Source organism: Syngnathus scovelli, chromosome 8, assembly GCF_024217435.2.
Source record: "Syngnathus scovelli strain Florida chromosome 8, RoL_Ssco_1.2, whole genome shotgun sequence".
Lineage (NCBI taxonomy): Eukaryota > Metazoa > Chordata > Actinopteri > Syngnathiformes > Syngnathidae > Syngnathus > Syngnathus scovelli.
In genome coordinates this window covers 1456445-1475654 of record NC_090854.1, presented here as the reverse complement: position 1 = coordinate 1475654, position 19210 = coordinate 1456445, and the positions used below count along the sequence as shown (strand labels likewise).

Sequence of the window (19210 nt, the reverse complement as noted above, 5' to 3'; positions counted from 1 at the left end):
CTTACAAGTTTGACGTCCCAGCCTGTTATTCTCAGTGTCAGGGCCCCTGAAACCCAATCCGAGTCTTCGCCTGCAGCCGTGAACAACTACAAAATGGTGCCTGGCTCTGAAGCACCTTTGACCTTTGGCGAAGGACAAGAAAAGACTGCTGTTGTGCTTGGAGGAGGACAAGTACACTCCGGAGGAAATACAACATCCTCGGGGACGAGAAAAGACAGTGAAAAGCGGAGGAACTCACAATGATGAAAATTGACTCATTTGAACAATGGACTCATTCAAGAGTGATGGATGGGGTCGCTCTGAAGCAACAACAAAAGAACACCAACTTGATAGGGTGAAGTGCGGCAAAAAGATATGGACTTGGAGTGTCCGACAACCAAATCGCACTCCTTGCTACGGCGTTCCCAAATGTGGTGAAGCTTGGGTCAAAGTGGAAGGGAGGTTCATTGTGCACTGAGTTTGACAGAACTGAGGAGATTTGATAAATAAATACCGTATTTGCCGGTGTATTGGTCGACCTTTTTCGATCCAAAATCGACCGAAAAAAATCGACCTCGACTTATACACCGAGTCATAAAATTTAACTTCGTATTCATCGCTTCAAATGTGATGGTAACCAAGGCCGTTTCCCATGCATCTCATTGTGCGTTGCACTTAGAAAATTTGAACTGGGCGGCGTGCGCGGCCCGCTGGAAGTCGAATGAGGCGCCGCGACCACCTCCGTGGTGCTTATAAACAGCCGATCCTCTCGGCGGGGGCTATTTTCGGCCACTTGGCTCGTGCGCACGGCCTCCCGGATGTGCCGGGCGGGTGCGCGAGCTCGCCGGCCGCTGGAAGTCGAATGAGGCGCCGCGACCACCTCCGCGGTGCTTATAAACAGCCGATCCGCTCGGCGGGGGCTATTTTCGGCCACTTGGCTCGTGCGCACGGCCTCCCGGATGTGCCGGGCGGGTGCGCGAGCTCGCCGGCCGCTGGAAGTCGAATGAGGCGCCGCGACCACCTCCGCGGTGCTTATAAACAGCCGATCCGCTCGGCGGGGGCTATTTTCGGCCACTTGGCTCGTGCGCACGGCCTCCCGGATGTGCCGGGCGGGTGCGCGAGCTCGCCGGCCGCTGGAAGTCGAATGAGGCGCCGCGACCACCTCCGCGGTGCTTATAAACAGCCGATCCGCTCGGCGGGGGCTATTTTCGGCCACTTGGCTCGTGCGCACGGCCTCCCGGATGTGCCGGGCGGGTGCGCGAGCTCGCCGGCCGCTGGAAGTCGAATGAGGCGCCGCGACCACCTCCGCGGTGCTTACAAACAGCCGATCCGCTCGGCGGGGGCTATTTTCGGCCACTTGGCTCGTGCGCACGGCCTCCCGGATGTGCCGGGCGGGTGCGCGAGCTCGCCGGCCGCTGGAAGTCGAATGAGGCGCCGCGACCACCTCCGCGGTGCTTATAAACAGCCGATCCGCTCGGCGGGGGCTATTTTCGGCCACTTGGCTCGTGCGCACGGCCTCCCGGATGTGCCGGGCGGGTGCGCGAGCCCGCCGGCCGCTGGAAGTCGAATGAGGCGCCGCGACCACCTCCGCGGTGCTTATAAACAGCCGATCCGCTCGGCGGGGGCTATTTTCGGCCACTTGGCTCGTGCGCACGGCCTCCCGGATGTGCCGGGCGGGTGCGCGATCTCGCCGGCCGCTGGAAGTCGAATGAGGCGCCGCGACCACCTCCGCGGTGCTTATAAACCGCCGATCCGCTCGGCGGGGGCTATTTTCGGCCACTTGGCTCGTGCACACGGCCTCCCGGATGTGCCGGGCGGGTGCGCGAGCTCGCCGGCCGCTGGAAGTCGAATGAGGCGCCGCGACCACCTCCGCGGTGCTTATAAAGTGCCGATCCGCTCGGCTTGGAGCTATTTCCGGCCTCCCGTTGGTGCCGGGCGGCGTGCGCTAGCTCGCCGGCCGCGATCTCCTCCGCGGTGCTTATAAACAGACGATCCGCTCGGCGGGGGCTATTTTCGGCCACTTGGCTCGTGCGCACGGCCTCCCGGATGTGCCGGGCGGGTGCGCGAGCTCGCCGGCCGCTGGAAGTCGAATGAGGCGCCGCGACCACCTCCGCGGTGCTTATAAACAGCCGATCCGCTCGGCGGGGGCTATTTTCGGCCACTTGGCTCGTGCGCACGGCCTCCCGGATGTGCCGGGCGGGTGCGCGAGCTCGCCGGCCGCTGGAAGTCGAATGAGGCGCCGCGACCACCTCCGCGGTGCTTATAAACAGCCGATCCGCTCGGCGGGGGCTATTTTCGGCCACTTGGCTCGTGCGCACGGCCTCCCGGATGTGCCGGGCGGGTGCGCGAGCTCGCCGAACGCTGGAAGTCGAATGAGGCGCCGCGACCACCTCCGCGGTGCTTATAAACAGCCGATCCGCTCGGCGGGGGCTATTTTCGGCCACTTGGCTCGTGCGCACGGCCTCCCGGATGTGCCGGGCGGGTGCGCGAGCTCGCCGGCCGCTGGAAGTCGAATGAGGCGCCGCGACCACCTCCGCGGTGCTTATAAAGTGCCGATCCGCTCGGCGGGGGCTATTTTCGGCCCCTTGGCTCGTGCGCACGGCCTCCCGGATGTGCCGGGCGGGTGCGCGAGCTCGCCGGCCGCTGGAAGTCCAATGAGGCGCCGCGATCTCCTCCGCGGTGCTTATAAAGTGCCGATCCGCTCGGCTTGGAGCTATTTCCGGCCTCCCGTTGGTGCCGGGCGGTGTGCGCGAGCTCGCCGGCCGCGATCTCCTCCGCGGTGCTTATAAACAGCCGCATGCGCACGGCCTCCCGGAATTTGAACACATTTCGTCAATAAATTTCGCATATTCAATTTTGAAGTTTAATATAATGCAACAATTGAGCTCGACTTATACAAAGGATATATCATAAAATCGTAAATTTCCGTCGAATTTTAGGGGGTCGACTTATACACCGAGTCGACCTGTACACCGGCAAATACGGTAAATACGATTAAATAAAATGATACGACTGGCATAAAAACAAATATAAACCACATAAAAATAAAAGTCACCATTACGTTGAATTATTGGGAGCACCGAGCTTGTTTCTCAGAAACGAGCCGGTCCCATCCAGGCGTAATCGGAGACAATGAAACCCGAAGTGGTTAAGGTTTGTCTTTTAATGCAGGATGCTTGGTCTCCATGTGCCGAAGCAGTTTTGAAGGCTTCATTGGCTCGCGCGCTAGTTTCAGGGGCGATTGTGTCTATAAAATGCAAAATGTTGGGTCACCTCACGGCTTACGGCCATACTACCCTGAGAACGCCCGATCTCGTCCGATCTCGGAAGCTAAGCAGGGTCGGGCCTGGTTAGTACTTGGATGGGAGACCGCCTGGGAATACCAGGTGCTGTAAGCTTTTTCTTTTTCTTATGTGCACTTCAATCGTTTAAGAAACTATTTTTTACAACACCCATCACGAATGGCATCCGGAAACAGCAAGCCTAATTTAAACTCCGACATTGAAACTATAACACGAGTTTGAAAGCTATATTATGTGGTGACGTCCACAGCATTGTAGTTAAATTTTTTACCGCTAGAGAGCAGACTATGTACAGTGAGCATGGCTCCCTGTGAACTCAAAGCAGCAGGCTTGACTTGTAAAAGAACCCAACACAACACTTCCATGAAGTGTTTTTAAACTTTTCAAGGCATTTATTTTGATTCAGCAAAATGCAGGTCGCAACGGCAAATTCGTGCTACCGCATAAAAAGCTGTCAATAACTTTTCATGATAGCCATGTTTCCAGAAAACACCAAAAGCCTTGGAAGAAAGCCTGTTTCGGCCCTGGTTGTAAAAAAAACAAAAAAAAACAAAAGGGAAGGGTGACCGTCCGGGAATACCAGGTGCTGAAAGCCTTTTTTTTTTTTTTTTTCCCACGTCAATTGTGAAAGGAAACTTTTACCACAGCTATCAAGTCCCGCCGCTGCTTGGCATGGTTTCAGGGGCGATTGTGTCTATAAAATGAAAAATGCTGAGCGGTCTCACAGCTTACGGCCATACTACCCTGAGAGCGCCCGATCTCGTCCGATCTCGGAGGCTAAGCAGGGTCGGGCCTGGTTAGTACTTGGATGGGAGACCGCCTGGGAATACCAGTTACCGTAAGCTTTTTTTTTTTTTTCTTATGTGCACTTCAATCGTTTAAGCCAAGAACTTTTTACAGCACCCATCACGAATGGCATTCGGAAACTGCAAGCCTAGTTTGAACTCCAACACTGAAACTACAACACGAGTTTAAAACCTACATTGTGTGGCGACAGCCATCGCATTGCAGTTCACGTTTTTACCGCTAGAGGACAGACTATGTACAGTGAATAAAGAGCATGGCTCCCTGTGAACTCAAAGCAGCAGTCTTTACTTGTAAAAGAACCCAGCACAACACATTGCGCTTCCATGTAGTGTTTTTACCTTTTTCATGACATTTATTTTGATACAGCCAAATGCAGGTTTTGTGCACTTCACTTTTCCGTTGGGCATTCGCGTAGAACCCTATTCCAGTTACGGCCAGATTCTTTTAGACTAGTGGTCCCCAACCTTTCTTGCGCCACGGACCGGCTACGCGTCAGAAATACTTTTGCGGACCTGCCTTTATATATATAAATAAACAATAAATCTATATAAATAAATACTACATTTATAATAAATATATATACCGTATTTGCCGGTGTATTGGTCGACCTTTTTCGATCCAAAATCGACCGAAAAAAATCGACCTCGACTTATACACCGAGTCATAAAATTTAACTTCGTATTCATCGCTTCAAATGTGATGGTAACCAAGGCCGTTTCTCATGCATCTCATTGTGCGTTGCACTTAGAAAATTTGAACCGGGCGGCGTGCGCGAGTGCGCGGCCCGCTGGAAGTCGAATGAGGCGCCGCGACCACCTCCGCGGTGCTTATAAACAGCCGATCCGCTCGGCGGGGGCTATTTTCGGCCACTTGGCTCGTGCGCACGGCCTCCCGGATGTGCCGGGCGGGTGCGCGAGCTCGCCGGCCGCTGGAAGTCGAATGAGGCGCCGCGACCACCTCCGCGGTGCTTATAAACAGCCGATCCGCTCGGCGGGGGCTATTTTCGGCCACTTGGCTCGTGCGCACGGCCTCCCGGATGTGCCGGGCGGGTGCGCGAGCTCGCCGGCCGCTGGAAGTCGAATGAGGCGCCGCGACCACCTCCGCGGTGCTTATAAACAGCCGATCCGCTCGGCGGGGGCTATTTTCGGCCACTTGGCTCGTGCGCACGGCCTCCCGGATGTGCCGGGCGGGTGCGCGAGCTCGCCGGCCGCTGGAAGTCGAATGAGGCGCCGCGACCACCTCCGCGGTGCTTATAAACAGCCGATCCGCTCGGCGGGGGCTATTTTCGGCCACTTGGCTCGTGCGCACGGCCTCCCGGATGTGCCGGGCGGGTGCGCGAGCTCGCCGGCCGCTGGAAGTCGAATGAGGCGCCGCGACCACCTCCGCGGTGCTTATAAACAGCCGATCCGCTCGGCGGGGGCTATTTTCGGCCACTTGGCTCGTGCGCACGGCCTCCCGGATGTGCCGGGCGGGTGCGCGAGCTCGCCGGCCGCTGGAAGTCGAATGAGGCGCCGCGACCACCTCCGCGGTGCTTATAAACAGCCGATCCGCTCGGCGGGGGCTATTTTCGGCCACTTGGCTCGCGCGCACGGCCTCCCGGATGTGCCGGGCGGGTGCGCGAGCTCGCCGGCCGCTGGAAGTCGAATGAGGCGCCGCGACCACCTCCGCGGTGCTTATAAACAGCCGATCCGCTCGGCGGGGGCTATTTTCGGCCACTTGGCTCGTGCGCACAGCCTCCCGGATGTGCCGGGCGGGTGCGCGAGCTCGCCGGCAGCTGGAAGTCGAATGAGGCGCCGCGACCACCTCCGCGGTGCTTACAAACAGCCGATCCGCTCGGCGGGGGCTATTTTCGGCCACTTGGCTCGTGCGCACGGCCTCCCGGATGTGCCGGGCGGGTGCGCGAGCTCGCCGGCCGCTGGAAGTCGAATGAGGCGCCGCGACCACCTCCGCGGTGCTTATAAACAGCCGATCCGCTCGGCGGGGGCTATTTTCGGCCACTTGGCTCGTGCGCACGGCCTCCCGGATGTGCCGGGCGGGTGCGCGAGCTCGCCGGCCGCTGGAAGTCGAATGAGGCGCCGCGACCACCTCCGCGGTGCTTATAAACAGCCGATCCGCTCGGCGGGGGCTATTTTCGGCCACTTGGCTCGTGCGCACGGCCTCCCAGATGTGCCGGGCGGGTGCGCGAGCTCGCCGGCCGCTGGAAGTCGAATGAGGCGCCGCGACCACCTCCGCAGTGCTTATAGACAGCCGATCCGCTCGGCGGGGGCTATTTTCGGCCACTTGGCTCGTGCGCACGGCCTCCCGGATGTGCCGGGCGGGTGCGCGAGCTCGCCGGCCGCTGGAAGTCGAATGAGGCGCCGCGACCACCTCCGCGGTGCTTATAAACAGCCGATTCGCTCGGCGGGGGATATTTTCGGCCACTTAGCTCGTGCGCACGGCCTCCCGGATGTGCCGGGCGGGTGCGCGAGCTCGCCGGCCGCTGGAAGTCGAATGAGGCGCCGCGACCACCTCCGCGGTGCTTATAAACAGCCGATCCGCTCGGCGGGGGCTATTTCCGGCCACTTGGCTCGTGCGCACGGCCTCCCGGATGTGCCGGGCGGGTGCGCGAGCTCGCCGGCCGCTGGAAGTCGAATGAGGCGCCGCGACCACCTCCGCGGTGCTTATAAACCGCCGATCCGCTCGGCGGGGGCTATTTTCGGCCACTTGGCTCGTGCGCACGGCCTCCCGGATGTGCCGGGCGGGTGCGCGAGCTCGCCGGCCGCTGGAAGTCGAATGAGGCGCCGCGACCACCTCCGCGGTGCTTATAAACAGCCGATCCGCTCGGCGGGGGCTATTTTCGGCCACTTGGCTCGTGCGCACGGCCTCCCGGATGTGCCGGGCGGGTGCGCGAGCTCGCCGGCCGCTGGAAGTCGAATGAGGCGCCGCGACCACCTCCGCGGTGCTTATAAACAGCCGATCCGCTCGGCGGGGGCTATTTTCGGCCACTTGGCTCGTGCGCACGGCCTCCCGGATGTGCCGGGCGGGTGCGCGAGCTCGCCGGCCGCTGGAAGTCGAATGAGGCGCCGCGACCACCTCCGCGGTGCTTATAAACAGCCGATCCGCTCGGCGGGGGCTATTTTCGGCCACTTGGCTCGTGCGCACAGCCTCCCGGATGTGCCGGGCGGGTGCGCGAGCTCGCCGGCAGCTGGAAGTCGAATGAGGCGCCGCGACCACCTCCGCGGTGCTTACAAACAGCCGATCCGCTCGGCGGGGGCTATTTTCGGCCACTTGGCTCGTGCGCACGGCCTCCCGGATGTGCCGGGCGGGTGCGCGAGCTCGCCGGCCGCTGGAAGTCGAATGAGGCGCCGCGACCACCTCCGCGGTGCTTATAAACAGCCGATCCGCTCGGCGGGGGCTATTTTCGGCCACTTGGCTCGTGCGCACGGCCTCCCGGATGTGCCGGGCGGGTGCGCGAGCTCGCCGGCCGCTGGAAGTCGAATGAGGCGCCGCGACCACCTCCGCGGTGCTTATAAACAGCCGATCCGCTCGGCGGGGGCTATTTTCGGCCACTTGGCTCGTGCGCACGGCCTCCCGGATGTGCCGGGCGGGTGCGCGAGCTCGCCGGCCGCTGGAAGTCGAATGAGGCGCCGCGACCACCTCCGCGGTGCTTATAAACAGCCGATCCGCTCGGCGGGGGCTATTTTCGGCCACTTGGCTCGTGCGCACGGCCTCCCGGATGTGCCGGGCGGGTGCGCGATCTCGCCGGCCGCTGGAAGTCGAATGAGGCGCCGCGACCACCTCCGCGGTGCTTATAAACAGCCGATCCGCTCGGCGGGGGCTATTTTCGGCCACTTGGCTCGTGCGCACGGCCTCCCGGATGTGCCGGGCGGGTGCGCGAGCTCGCCGGCCGCTGGAAGTCGAATGAGGCGCCGCGACCACCTCCGCGGTGCTTACAAACAGCCGATCCGCTCGGCGGGGGCTATTTTCGGCCACTTGGCTCGTGCGCACGGCCTCCCGGATGTGCCGGGCGGGTGCGCGAGCTCGCCGGCCGCTGGAAGTCGAATGAGGCGCCGCGACCACCTCCGCGGTGCTTATAAACAGCCGATCCGCTCGGCGGGGGCTATTTTCGGCCACTTGGCTCGTGCGCACAGCCTCCCGGATGTGCCGGGCGGGTGCGCGAGCTCGCCGGCAGCTGGAAGTCGAATGAGGCGCCGCGACCACCTCCGCGGTGCTTACAAACAGCCGATCCGCTCGGCGGGGGCTATTTTCGGCCACTTGGCTCGTGCGCACGGCCTCCCGGATGTGCCGGGCGGGTGCGCGAGCTCGCCGGCCGCTGGAAGTCGAATGAGGCGCCGCGACCACCTCCGCGGTGCTTATAAACAGCCGATCCGCTCGGCGGGGGCTATTTTCGGCCACTTGGCTCGTGCGCACGGCCTCCCGGATGTGCCGGGCGGGTGCGCGAGCTCGCCGGCCGCTGGAAGTCGAATGAGGCGCCGCGACCACCTCCGCGGTGCTTATAAACAGCCGATCCGCTCGGCGGGGGCTATTTTCGGCCACTTGGCTCGTGCGCACGGCCTCCCGGATGTGCCGGGCGGGTGCGCGAGCTCGCCGGCCGCTGGAAGTCGAATGAGGCGCCGCGACCACCTCCGCGGTGCTTATAAACAGCCGATCCGCTCGGCGGGGGCTATTTTCGGCCACTTGGCTCGTGCGCACGGCCTCCCGGATGTGCCGGGCGGGTGCGCGAGCTCGCCGGCCGCTGGAAGTCGAATGAGGCGCCGCGACCACCTCCGCGGTGCTTACAAACAGCCGATCCGCTCGGCGGGGGCTATTTTCGGCCACTTGGCTCGTGCGCACGGCCTCCCGGATGTGCCGGGCGGGTGCGCGAGCTCGCCGGCCGCTGGAAGTCGAATGAGGCGCCGCGACCACCTCCGCGGTGCTTATAAACAGCCGATCCGCTCGGCGGGGGCTATTTTCGGCCACTTGGCTCGTGCGCACGGCCTCCCGGATGTGCCGGGCGGGTGCGCGAGCTCGCCGGCCGCTGGAAGTCGAATGAGGCGCCGCGACCACCTCCGCGGTGCTTATAAACAGCCGATCCGCTCGGCGGGGGCTATTTTCGGCCACTTGGCTCGTGCGCACGGCCTCCCGGATGTGCCGGGCGGGTGCGCGAGCTCGCCGGCCGCTGGAAGTCGAATGAGGCGCCGCGACCACCTCCGCGGTGCTTATAAACAGCCGATCCGCTCGGCGGGGGCTATTTTCGGCCACTTGGCTCGTGCGCACAGCCTCCCGGATGTGCCGGGCGGGTGCGCGAGCTCGCCGGCAGCTGGAAGTCGAATGAGGCGCCGCGACCACCTCCGCGGTGCTTACAAACAGCCGATCCGCTCGGCGGGGGCTATTTTCGGCCACTTGGCTCGTGCGCACGGCCTCCCGGATGTGCCGGGCGGGTGCGCGAGCTCGCCGGCCGCTGGAAGTCGAATGAGGCGCCGCGACCACCTCCGCGGTGCTTATAAACAGCCGATCCGCTCGGCGGGGGCTATTTTCGGCCACTTGGCTCGTGCGCACGGCCTCCCGGATGTGCCGGGCGGGTGCGCGAGCTCGCCGGCCGCTGGAAGTCGAATGAGGCGCCGCGACCACCTCCGCGGTGCTTATAAACAGCCGATCCGCTCGGCGGGGGCTATTTTCGGCCACTTGGCTCGTGCGCACGGCCTCCCGGATGTGCCGGGCGGGTGCGCGAGCTCGCCGGCCGCTGGAAGTCGAATGAGGCGCCGCGACCACCTCCGCGGTGCTTATAAACAGCCGATCCGCTCGGCGGGGGCTATTTTCGGCCACTTGGCTCGTGCGCACGGCCTCCCGGATGTGCCGGGCGGGTGCGCGATCTCGCCGGCCGCTGGAAGTCGAATGAGGCGCCGCGACCACCTCCGCGGTGCTTATAAACAGCCGATCCGCTCGGCGGGGGCTATTTTCGGCCACTTGGCTCGTGCGCACGGCCTCCCGGATGTGCCGGGCGGGTGCGCGAGCTCGCCGGCCGCTGGAAGTCGAATGAGGCGCCGCGACCACCTCCGCGGTGCTTACAAACAGCCGATCCGCTCGGCGGGGGCTATTTTCGGCCACTTGGCTCGTGCGCACGGCCTCCCGGATGTGCCGGGCGGGTGCGCGAGCTCGCCGGCCGCTGGAAGTCGAATGAGGCGCCGCGACCACCTCCGCGGTGCTTATAAACAGCCGATCCGCTCGGCGGGGGCTATTTTCGGCCACTTGGCTCGTGCGCACAGCCTCCCGGATGTGCCGGGCGGGTGCGCGAGCTCGCCGGCAGCTGGAAGTCGAATGAGGCGCCGCGACCACCTCCGCGGTGCTTACAAACAGCCGATCCGCTCGGCGGGGGCTATTTTCGGCCACTTGGCTCGTGCGCACGGCCTCCCGGATGTGCCGGGCGGGTGCGCGAGCTCGCCGGCCGCTGGAAGTCGAATGAGGCGCCGCGACCACCTCCGCGGTGCTTATAAACAGCCGATCCGCTCGGCGGGGGCTATTTTCGGCCACTTGGCTCGTGCGCACGGCCTCCCGGATGTGCCGGGCGGGTGCGCGAGCTCGCCGGCCGCTGGAAGTCGAATGAGGCGCCGCGACCACCTCCGCGGTGCTTATAAACAGCCGATCCGCTCGGCGGGGGCTATTTTCGGCCACTTGGCTCGTGCGCACGGCCTCCCGGATGTGCCGGGCGGGTGCGCGAGCTCGCCGGCCGCTGGAAGTCGAATGAGGCGCCGCGACCACCTCCGCGGTGCTTATAAACAGCCGATCCGCTCGGCGGGGGCTATTTTCGGCCACTTGGCTCGTGCGCACGGCCTCCCGGATGTGCCGGGCGGGTGCGCGAGCTCGCCGGCCGCTGGAAGTCGAATGAGGCGCCGCGACCACCTCCGCGGTGCTTACAAACAGCCGATCCGCTCGGCGGGGGCTATTTTCGGCCACTTGGCTCGTGCGCACGGCCTCCCGGATGTGCCGGGCGGGTGCGCGAGCTCGCCGGCCGCTGGAAGTCGAATGAGGCGCCGCGACCACCTCCGCGGTGCTTATAAACAGCCGATCCGCTCGGCGGGGGCTATTTTCGGCCACTTGGCTCGTGCGCACAGCCTCCCGGATGTGCCGGGCGGGTGCGCGAGCTCGCCGGCAGCTGGAAGTCGAATGAGGCGCCGCGACCACCTCCGCGGTGCTTACAAACAGCCGATCCGCTCGGCGGGGGCTATTTTCGGCCACTTGGCTCGTGCGCACGGCCTCCCGGATGTGCCGGGCGGGTGCGCGAGCTCGCCGGCCGCTGGAAGTCGAATGACGCGCCGCGACCACCTCCGCGGTGCTTATAAACAGCCGATCCGCTCGGCGGGGGCTATTTTCGGCCACTTGGCTCGTGCGCACGGCCTCCCGGATGTGCCGGGCGGGTGCACGAGCTCGCCGGCCGCTGGAAGTCGAATGAGGCGCCGCGACCACCTCCGCGGTGCTTACAAACAGCCGATCCGCTCGGCGGGGGCTATTTTCGGCCACTTGGCTCGTGCGCACGGCCTCCCGGATGTGCCGGGCGGGTGCGCGAGCTCGCCGGCCAAGTCGAATGAGGCGCCGCGACCACCTCCGCGGTGCTTATAAAGTGCCGATCCGCTCGGCTTGGAGCTATTTCCGGCCTCCCGTTGGTGCCGGGCGGCGTGAGCTAGCTCGCCGGCCGCGATCTCCTCCGCGGTGCTTATAAACAGCCGATCCGCTCGGCGGGGGCTATTTTCGGCCACTTGGCTCGTGCGCACGGCCTCCCGGATGTGCCGGGCGGGTGCGCGAGCTCGCCGGCCGCTGGAAGTCGAATGAGGCGCCGCGACCACCTCCGCGGTGCTTATAAACCGCCGATCCGCTCGGTGGGGACTATTTTCGGCCACTTGGCTCGTGCGCACGGCCTCCCGGATGTGCCGGGCGGGTGCGCGAGCTCGCCGGCCGCTGGAAGTCGAATGAGGCGCCGCGACCACCTCCGCGGTGCTTATAAACAGCCGATCCGCTCGGCGGGAGCTATTTTCGGCCACTTGGCTCGTGCGCACGGCCTCCCGGATGTGCCGGGCGGGTGCGCGAGCTCGCCGGCCGCTGGAAGTCGAATGAGGCGCCGCGACCACCTCCGCGGTGCTTATAAACAGCCGATCCGCTCGGCGGAGGCTATTTTCGGCCACTTGGCTCGTGCGCACGGCCTCCCGGATGTGCCGGGCGGGTGCGCGAGCTCGCCGGCCGCTGGAAGTCGAATGAGGCGCCGCGACCACCTCCGCGGTGCTTATAAACAGCCGATCCGCTCGGCGGGGGCTATTTTCGGCCACTTGGCTCGTGCGCACGGCCTCCCGGATGTGCCGGGCGGGTGCGCGAGCTCGCCGGCCGCTGGAAGTCGAATGAGGCGCCGCGACCACCTCCGCGGTGCTTACAAACAGCCGATCCGCTCGGCGGGGGCTATTTTCGGCCACTTGGCTCGTGCGCACGGCCTCCCGGATGTGCCGGGCGGGTGCGCGAGCTCGCCGGCCGCTGGAAGTCGAATGAGGCGCCGCGACCACCTCCGCGGTGCTTATAAACAGCCGATCCGCTCGGCGGGGGCTATTTTCGGCCACTTGGCTCGTGCGCACGGCCTCCCGGATGTGCCGGGTGGGTGCGCGAGCTCGCCGGCCGCTGGAAGTCGAATGAGGCGCCGCGACCACCTCGGCGGTGCTTATAAACAGCCGATCCGCTCGGCGGGAGCTATTTTCGGCCACTTGGCTCGTGCGCACGGCCTCCCGGATGTGCCGGGCGGGTGCGCGAGCTCGCCGGCCGCTGGAAGTCGAATGAGGCGCCGCGACCACCTCCGCGGTGCTTACAAACAGCCGATCCGCTCGGCGGGGGCTATTTTCGGCCACGTGGCTCGTGCGCACGGCCTCCCGGATGTGCCGGGCGGGTGCGCGAGCTCGCCGGCCGCTGGAAGTCGAATGAGGCGCCGCGACCACCTCCGCGGTGCTTATAAACAGCCGATCCGCTCGGCGGGGGCTATTTTCGGCCACTTGGCTCGTGCGCACGGCCTCCCGGATGTGCCGGGCGGGTGCGCGAGCTCGCCGGCCGCTGGAAGTCGAATGAGGCGCCGCGACCACCTCCGCGGTGCTTATAAACAGCCGATCCGCTCGGCGGGGGCTATTTTCGGCCACTTGGCTCGTGCGCACGGCCTCCCGGATGTGCCGGGCGGGTGCGCGAGCTCGCCGAACGCTGGAAGTCGAATGAGGCGCCGCGACCACCTCCGCGGTGCTTATAAACAGCCGATCCGCTCGGCGGGGGCTATTTTCGGCCACTTGGCTCGTGCGCACGGCCTCCCGGATGTGCCGGGCGGGTGCGCGAGCTCGCCGGCCGCTGGAAGTCGAATGAGGCGCCGCGACCACCTCCGCGGTGCTTATAAAGTGCCGATCCGCTCGGCGGGGGCTATTTTCGGCCACTTGGCTCGTGCGCACGGCCTCCCGGATGTGCCGGGCGGGTGCGCGAGCTCGCCTTCCGCTGGAAGTCCAATGAGGCGCCGCGATCTCCTCCGCGGTGCTTATAAAGTGCCGATCCGCTCGGCTTGGAGCTATTTCCGGCCTCCCGTTGGTGCCGGGCGGTGTGCGCGAGCTCGCCGGCCGCGATCTCCTCCGCGGTGCTTATAAACAGCCGCATGCGCACGGCCTCCCGGAATTTGAACACATTTCGTCAATAAATTTCGCATATTCAATTTTGAAGTTTAATATAATGCAACAATTGAGCTCGACTTATACAAAGGATATATCATAAAATCGTAAATTTCCGTCGAATTTTAGGGGGTCGACTTATACACCGAGTCGACCTGTACACCGGCAAATACGGTAAATACGATTAAATAAAATGATACGACTGGCATAAAAACAAATATAAACCACATAAAAATAAAAGTCACCATTACGTTGAATTATTGGGAGCACCGAGCTTGTTTCTCAGAAACGAGCCGGTCCCATCCAGGCGTAATCGGAGACAATGAAACCCGAAGTGGTTAAGGTTTGTCTTTTAATGCAGGATGCTTGGTCTCCATGTGCCGAAGCAGTTTTGAAGGCTTCATTGGCTCGCGCGCTGGTTTCAGGGGCGATTGTGTCTATAAAATGCAAAATGTTGGGTCACCTCACGGCTTACGGCCATACTACCCTGAGAACGCCCGATCTCGTCCGATCTCGGAAGCTAAGCAGGGTCGGGCCTGTTTAGTACTTGGATGGGAGACCGCCTGGGAATACCAGGTGCTGTAAGCTTTTTCTTTTTCTTATGTGCACTTCAATCGTTTAAGAAACTATTTTTTACAACACCCATCACGAATGGCATCCGGAAACAGCAAGCCTAATTTAAACTCCGACATTGAAACTATAACACGAGTTTGAAAGCTATATTATGTGGTGACGTCCACAGCATTGTAGTTAAATTTTTTACCGCTAGAGAGCAGACTATGTACAGTGAGCATGGCTCCCTGTGAACTCAAAGCAGCAGGCTTGACTTGTAAAAGAACCCAACACAACACTTCCATGAAGTGTTTTTAAACTTTTCAAGGCATTTATTTTGATTCAGCAAAATGCAGGTCGCAACGGCAAATTCGTGCTACCGCATAAAAAGCTGTCAATAACTTTTCATGATAGCCATGTTTCCAGAAAACACCAAAAGCCTTGGAAGAAAGCCTGTTTCGGCCCTGGTTGTAAAAAAAACAAAAAAAAACAAAAGGGAAGGGTGACCGTCCGGGAATACCAGGTGCTGAAAGCCTTTTTTTTTTTTTTTCCCCACGTCAATTGTGAAAGGAAACTTTTACCACAGCTATCAAGTCCCGCCGCTGCTTGGCATGGTTTCAGGGGCGATTGTGTCTATAAAATGAAAAATGCTGAGCGGTCTCACAGCTTACGGCCATACTACCCTGAGAGCGCCCGATCTCGTCCGATCTCGGAGGCTAAGCAGGGTCGGGCCTGGTTAGTACTTGGATGGGAGACCGCCTGGGAATACCAGTTACCGTAAGCTTTGTTTTTTTTTTTTTCTTATGTGCACTTCAATCGTTTAAGCCAAGAACTTTTTACAGCACCCATCACGAATGGCATTCGGAAACTGCAAGCATAGTTTGAACTCCGACACTGAAACTACAACACGAGTTCAAAACCTCTATGTACAGTGAATAAAGAGCATGGCTCCCTGTGAACTCAAAGCAGCAGTCTTTACTTGTAAAAGAACCCAGCACAACACATTGCGCTTCCATGTAGTGTTTTTACCTTTTTCATGACATTTATTTTGCTACAGCCAAATGCAGGTTTTGTGCACTTCACTTTTCCGTTGGGCATTCGCGTAGAACCCTATTCCAGTTACGGCCAGATTCTTTTAGACTAGTGGTCCCCAACCTTTCTTGCGCCACGGACCGGCTACGCGTCAAAAATACTTTTGCGGACCTGCCTTTATATATATAAATAAACAATAAATCTATATAAATAAATACTACATTTATAATAAATATATATACCGTATTTGCCGGTGTATTGGTCGACCTTTTTCGATCCAAAATCGACCGAAAAAAATCGACCTCGACTTATACACCGAGTCATAAAATGTAACTTCGTATTCATCGCTTAAAATGTGATGGTAACCAAGGCCGTTTCTCATGCATCTCATTGTGCGTTGCACTTAGAAAATTTGAACCGGGCGGCGTGCGCGAGACCGCGGCCCGCTGGAAGTCGAATGAGGCGCCGCGACCACCTCCGCGGTGCTTATAAACAGCCGATCCGCTCGGCGGGGGCTATTTTCGGCCACTTGGCTCGTGCGCACGGCCTCCCGGATGTGCCGGGCGGGTGCACGAGCTCGCCGGCCGCTGGAAGTCGAATGAGGCGCCGCGACCACCTCCGCGGTGCTTATAAACAGCCGATCCGCTCGGCGGGGGCTATTTTCGGCCACTTGGCTCGTGCGCACGGCCTCCCGGATGTGCCGGGCGGGTGCGCGAGCTCGCCGGCCGCTGGAAGTCGAATGAGGCGCCGCGACCACCTCCGCGGTGCTTATAAACAGCCGATCCGCTCGGCGGGGGCTATTTTCGGCCACTTGGCTCGTGCGCACGGCCTCCCGGATGTGCCGGGCGGGTGCGCGAGCTCGCCGGCCGCTGGAAGTCGAATGAGGCGCCGCGACCACCTCCGCGGTGCTTATAAACAGCCGATCCGCTCGGCGGGGGCTATTTTCGGCCACTTGGCTCGTGCGCACGGCCTCCCGGATGTGCCGGGCGGGTGCGCGAGCTCGCCGGCCGCTGGAAGTCGAATGAGGCGCCGCGACCACCTCCGCGGTGCTTATAAACAGCCGATCCGCTCGGCGGGGGCTATTTTCGGCCACTTGGCTCGTGCGCACGGCCTCCCGGATGTGCCGGGCGGGTGCGCGAGCTCGCCGAACGCTGGAAGTCGAATGAGGCGCCGCGACCACCTCCGCGGTGCTTACAAACAGCCGATCCGCTCGGCGGGGGCTATTTTCGGCCACTTGGCTCGTGCACACGGCCTCCCGGATGTGCCGGGCGGGTGCGCGAGGTCGCCGGCCCCTGGAAGTCGAATGAGGCGCCGCGACCACCTCCGCGGTGCTTATAAACAGCCGATCCGCTCGGCGGGGGCTATTTTCGGCCACTTGGCTCGTGCGCACGGCCTCCCGGATGTGCCGGGCGGGTGCGCGAGCTCGCCGGCCGCTGGAAGTCGAATGAGGCGCCGCGACCACCTCCGCGGTGCTTATAAACAGCCGATCCGCTCGGCGGGGGCTATTTTCGGCCACTTGGCTCGTGCGCACGGCCTCCCGGATGTGCCGGGCGGGTGCGCGAGCTCGCCGGCCGCTGGAAGTCGAATGAGGCGCCGCGACCACCTCCGCGGTGCTTATAAACAGCCGATCCGCTCGGCGGGGGCTATTTTCGGCCACTTGGCTCGTGCGCACGGCCTCCCGGATGTGCCGGGCGGGTGCGCGAGCTCGCCGGCCGCTGGAAGTCGAATGAGGCGCCGCGACCACCTCCGCGGTGCTTATAAACAGCCGATCCGCTCGGCGGGGGCTATTTTCGGCCACTTGGCTCGTGCGCACGGCCTCCCGGATGTGCCGGGCGGGTGCGCGAGCTCGCCGAACGCTGGAAGTCGAATGAGGCGCCGCGACCACCTCCGCGGTGCTTACAAACAGCCGATCCGCTCGGCGGGGCCTATTTTCGGCCACTTGGCTCGTGCGCACGGCCTCCCGGATGTGCCGGGCGGGTGCGCGAGGTCGCCGGCCCCTGGAAGTCGAATGAGGCGCCGCGACCACCTCCGCGGTGCTTATAAACAGCCGATCCGCTCGGCGGGGGCTATTTTCGGCCACTTGGCTCGTGCGCACGGCCTCCCGGATGTGCCGGGCGGGTGCGCGAGCTCGCCGGCCGCTGGAAGTCGAATGAGGCGCCGCGACCACCTCCGCGGTGCTTATAAACAGCCGATCCGCTCGGCGGGGGCTATTTTCGGCCACTTGGCTCGTGCGCACGGCCTCCCGGATGTGCCGGGCGGGTGCGCGAGCTCGCCGGCCGCTGGAAGTCGAATGAGGCGCCGCGACCACCTCCGCGGTGCTTATAAACAGCCGATCCGCTCGGCGGGGGCTATTTTCGGCCACTTGGCTCGTGCGCACGGCCTCCCGGATGTGCCGGGCGGGTGCGCGAGCTCGCCGGCCGCTGGAAGTCGAATGAGGCGCCGCGACCACCTCCGCGGTGCTTATAAACAGCCGATCCGCTCGGCGGGGGATATTTTCGGCCACTTAGCTCGTGCGCACGGCCTCCCGGATGTGCCGGGCGGGTGCGCGAGCTCGCCGGCCGCTGGAAGTCGAATGAGGCGCCGCGACCACCTCCGCGGTGCTTATAAACAGCCGATCCGCTCGGCGGGGGCTATTTTCGGCCACTTGGCTCGTGCGCACGGCCTCCCGGATGTGCCGGGCGGGTGCGCGAGCTCGCCGGCCGCTGGAAGTCGAATGAGGCGCCGCGACCACCTCCGCGGTGCTTATAAACAGCCGATCCGCTCGGCGGGGGCTATTTTCGGCCACTTGGCTCGTGCGCACGGCCTCCCGGATGTGCCGGGCGGGTGCGCGAGCTCGCCGGCCGCTGGAAGTCGAATGAGGCGCCGCGACCACCTCCGCGGTGCTTATAAACAGCCGATCCGCTCGGCGGGGGCTATTTTCGGCCACTTGGCTCGTGCGCACAGCCTCCCGGATGTGCCGGGCGGGTGCGCGAGCTCGCCGGCAGCTGGAAGTCGAATGAGGCGCCGCGACCACCTCCGCGGTGCTTACAAACAGCCGATCCGCTCGGCGGGGGCTATTTTCGGCCACTTGGCTCGTGCGCACGGCCTCCCGGATGTGCCGGGCGGGTGCGCGAGCTCGCCGGCCGCTGGAAGTCGAATGAGGCGCCGCGACCACCTCCGCGGTGCTTATAAACAGCCGATCCGCTCGGCGGGGGCTATTTTCGGCCACTTGGCTCGTGCGCACGGCCTCCCGGATGTGCCGGGCGGGTGCGCGAGCTCGCCGGCCGCTGGAAGTCGAATGAGGCGCCGCGACCACCTCCGCGGTGCTTATAAACAGCCGATCCGCTCGGCGGGGGCTATTTTCGGCCACTTGGCTCGTGCGCACGGCCTCCCGGATGTGCCGGGCGGGTGCGCGAGCTCGCCGGCCGCTGGAAGTCGAATGAGGCGCCGCGACCACCTCCGCGGTGCTTACAAACAGCCGATCCGCTCGGCGGGGGCTATTTTCGGCCACTTGGCTCGTGCGCACGGCCTCCCGGATGTGCCGGGCGGGTGCGCGAGCTCGCCGGCCGCTGGAAGTCGAATGAGGCGCCGCGACCACCTCCGCGGTGCTTATAAACAGCCGATCCGCTCGGCGGGGGCTATTTTCGGCCACTTGGCTCGTGCGCACGGCCTCCCGGATGTGCCGGGCGGGTGCGCGAGCTCGCCGGCCGCTGGAAGTCGAATGAGGCGCCGCGACCACCTCCGCGGTGCTTATAAACAGCCGATCCGCTCGGCGGGGGCTATTTTCGGCCACTTGGCTCGTGCGCACGGCCTCCCGGATGTGCCGGGCTGGTGCGCAAGCTCGCCGAACGCTGGAAGTCGAATGAGGCGCCGCGACCACCTCCGCGGTGCTTATAAACAGCCGATCCG

At 63.2% G+C, this 19210-nt stretch overlaps 4 non-coding genes across 4 annotated transcripts; all 4 read left to right on the top strand.

Annotated features, from left to right (window-relative positions):
- Window positions 1–3258: 3258 nt before the first annotated feature.
- Window positions 3259–3377, top strand: LOC125974419 (5S ribosomal RNA). Its single transcript, XR_007483538.1, has one exon. It is a non-coding gene; the product is annotated as a 5S ribosomal RNA (ribosomal RNA).
- A 630-nt stretch (window positions 3378–4007) lies between these two features.
- On the top strand, window positions 4008–4126 carry LOC125974297 (5S ribosomal RNA). Its single transcript, XR_007483469.1, has one exon. It is a non-coding gene; the product is annotated as a 5S ribosomal RNA (ribosomal RNA).
- A 10081-nt stretch (window positions 4127–14207) lies between these two features.
- LOC125974442 (5S ribosomal RNA) lies at window positions 14208–14326 on the top strand. Its single transcript, XR_007483559.1, has one exon. It is a non-coding gene; the product is annotated as a 5S ribosomal RNA (ribosomal RNA).
- A 629-nt stretch (window positions 14327–14955) lies between these two features.
- On the top strand, window positions 14956–15074 carry LOC125974296 (5S ribosomal RNA). Its single transcript, XR_007483468.1, has one exon. It is a non-coding gene; the product is annotated as a 5S ribosomal RNA (ribosomal RNA).
- The last annotated feature ends 4136 nt before the right edge of the window (window positions 15075–19210 follow it).